Here is a 3,710-nt window from a genome sequence, read left to right on the forward strand (position 1 = left end):
TCAGGCATTGTTTGATATGAGTGTTTTTGCAAAGAGAATTTGATTTTAAAGAAAATGAGAGTGAGGTAGTAACACTGGAGTTAGAGAGCTTTGCTAACAGGGATGGGTTATTGTCTAAAGAGGAGTTTGATGTTATTAGCCATGGGTTCAACTCTAGTCAGGCTTGGCTCAAGTTTTCTTCCTCAAGATAGATATAGTGAGTACCATAATGTTTGCTGTGTAGATTATTTTCAGAACAGAATCTAACTCCGGCGCTCTGGTAGTTGTGTGAACACTAAAGAGAACATGATAGACATGTCCTAGTGTCATTTTACAAATGTTTCTTCCCACTATTGTTGTGCACTTTCATCTGTGCTGGTTGGCTGCTGCCTTCCTCCTTAAAGGCTGCTGCAGTTCCATGATGCTGTATTTATTCCATGGGCCAGATTCTGGTTACCTCTGCAGCCCCTTTACACTGCTCTGCTCTTGCAGGGCTAAAGGTCTGTAACAGACTCTTGGGGAATGCCCCCAGTGCTGGAGTAGTTTAGAGCTGGTGTAGCCCTACACTGTTGTTGAGGTAGTGGTGTGCCAGGATAGGAGTGCAGGAATGGATGGGTTGTGGAAGTGGTTGGAGTGCTTTGTTCTCCAGCTGTTATGAGTTGTAGAGCAGCCAATAGACAGCTGTGCAAAGTTGACATTGAGTTGAGCAACCCAGGGGATAGACTTGGCCCAATGTGTAAAGGTGTTTTAAGGATACAATCAAATGATGGATGCTTAGCATAGGGTCAAGGTTCAATAAAATGTGAATTAAATATGGGGGTCAAATCCATTTAAAAAAATATTTTATTACTTAGCGAGGAGTTCGTCTGTAACTTTTCTTAATTTATGGCCCCTGTAATTGGATCTGTGTGGGCATCACAAGCAATACTAATACAGATTCAATTGGTTCTTACAGTTCTTTGGGTAATGGACCTGTCTCTCCTAGGCCAGATGTTAGCCACCTAACAGACTCATGGATGCTATAAAATAGTACATAGTAATAACATATACATTTAAAATATTTTTTATAAAATAATATGCTAAACTGGTTCACAGAATATTGAGAAAGCTATATTAGGATGTCCTGAGGGAACTGAATGAGTCTAATGATGGTAAATGGAAATGACTTTGCTTAACTGGGAAAGTATTAGCATAAAATAGGCTAGTGTAGAATAGTTTACTGGTAATAAGTGTCTGGCTATTAAATATGAAATTCTAAGCTCTGACTGAGACCTTGGTCAAGACTGGCAAGGTTCTGGTGATATCAGGCCAAACAGTTTAATTTTATGGGATTTGCACAACCTATTTGCAAGTTTTTGTAAGCCAGCAGAGTTTTGAAGCCATGAAGATCTTGCTCATCTACTGTTTCCCCACCTCTTATTTTTTAAAAACAAACAGTTTATTGCATGGAGTTTGCTTATCTTAAATGGGCATTAATATTGTGTAGTCAGGTACTCAAAAGTTGGGAAATGCCAAAAGTTTAATCTTATAAAAAGAATAACATTCTTGAGGGTTTCTGGAACTTCTGAAATAACTATGTTACATTCATAGCCATGCAATTATCTCTCAGTAACCCCAGATTCTTATTTTTTAAAATATAGTAGAAGCATGGCAATTAGGTTCAGCTCAGCAGAAACAACAGTTGACAGATTTTAGTTGTGGACAGTTTAATAATGTATTTATTTTGTCAACAGGAATATGATAGATCTGTACCGTCTTCCTCATGGGAACCAACAAAGACTTCTGCTACTGCCCCTCCTATTTTAGAAAAAAATGCCACTACTTATAACTGTATTCCTATTCAGACAACAAATCTTAAAAAGAATTTTCTCAGAATCCCCTTTTTAGAAGAAGGATTAAAACAGCCACCTGAAAGACTTAGCTCTGTAAATGGTTTCACATCCAAGTGCTTCAAAACATATCCTGAGAGATCTAAGATATTAGTCCAACCATCTCCACAATGTATCCTGAAAGAAGAAGGTGAGAAAGATGTTTTTAATTTATTGTTATTTGTATGACCACAGTGCCTAGGGCCCCAGTCACAGACCAGGACCTGATTGTGCTAGGCACTGTAGAAACAGAAGACAAAGATAGTCCCTTCCCCCAATGAGTTTATCATCTAAGTAGAAGATAAAAGATAGATGGATACTGCCACAGGGAAGTACTAGGGAATGAAAAAAATTGTCTAAATCGACAGACAAGACAGAGTGGTAGAAGAGGTATAACACAGAAGCAGAATGAACAATGTGATGTCAGCAAACATGTATGTTCCACAATATTTTTAATGTTTGTTTGTGGGGGTTTGTTTAGAAGTGGATCAGTTGGAAAAAAAAGGGAAGGGACAGGACAGGTGAGGGTTAGGTGTTCAGTATAACTGAAGTAAAGAGACTGCGAGGGACAGTATGGGGAAGGGATGGAGAAAACAGCTGGTCAACACAGGGCAGAGAAAATCAGAACTTTCTATAGTTTTGATTGGATTGTTTGACAGTAAAGAGGTTCCTGCTTGGCTGCTTCTGTTCCTTCTGCCTGGCATCTCTGGCTATCTCTAATTTTCCACCAAGTCCATGTAGTGAGGGATCCCTTCTGGATCATTGTGCCCCCAGTGTGTGTATGGGGGTGAGAGGGAGGGGGTGTCTACCTTGCACAGTTCTGGGTCCAGTGGATGCTGGGAATGGATTACCAAATATTGCTCAGGCATGCAGGAGTGAAATCAGGAAGGCCAAATCACACTTGGAGTTGCAGTTAGCAAGAGATGTTAAGAGTAACAAGAAGGGTTTCTTCAGGTATGTTAGCAACAAGAAGAAAATCAAGGAAAGTGTGGGCCCCTTACTGAGGCAACCTAGTGACTGAGGATGTGGAAAAAGCTAATGTACTCAATGATTTTTTTGCCTCTGTCTTCACGAACAAGGTCAGCTCCCAGATTGCTGCACTGGGCAGTACAGTATGGGGAGAAGGTGACCAGCCCTCTGTGGAGAAAGAAGTGGTTCGGGACTATTTAGAAAAACTGGACGTGCACAAGTCCATGGGGCCGGATGCACTGCATCCGAGGGTGCTAAAGGAGTTGGCGGGTGAGATTGCAGAGCCATTAGCCATTATTTTTGAAAACTCATGGCGATCGGGGGAGGTCCCAGATGACTGGAAAAAGGCTAATGTAGTGCCCATCTTTAAAAAAGGGAAGAAGGAGGATCCGGGGAACTACAGGCCAGTCAGCCTCACCTCAGTCCCTGGAAAAATCATGGAGCAGGTCCTCAAGGAATCAATTATGAAACATTTAGAGGAGAGGAAAGTGATCAGGAACAGTCACATGGATTCACGAAGGGGAAGTCGTGCCTGACTAACCTAATTGCCTTCTATGATGAGATAACTGGCTCTGTGGATGACGGGAAAGCAGTGGATGTGTTATTCCTTGACTTTAGCAAAGCTTTTGATACGGTCTCCCACAGTATTCTTGCCGCCAAGTTAAAGAAGTATGGGCTGGATGAATGGACTGTAAGGTGGATAGAAAGCTGGCTAGATCATCGGGCTCAGAGGGTAGTGATCAATGGCTCCATGTCTAGTTGGCAGCCGGTTTCAAGCGGAGTGCCCCAAGGGTCGGTCCTGGGGCCGGTTTTGTATAATATCTTTATTAATGATCTGGAGGATGGTGTGGACTGCACTCTCAGCAAGTTTGCAGATGACACTAAACTAGGAGG

The sequence above is a fragment of the Malaclemys terrapin genome, chromosome 5 (assembly GCF_027887155.1).
Source record: "Malaclemys terrapin pileata isolate rMalTer1 chromosome 5, rMalTer1.hap1, whole genome shotgun sequence".
Lineage (NCBI taxonomy): Eukaryota > Metazoa > Chordata > Testudines > Emydidae > Malaclemys > Malaclemys terrapin.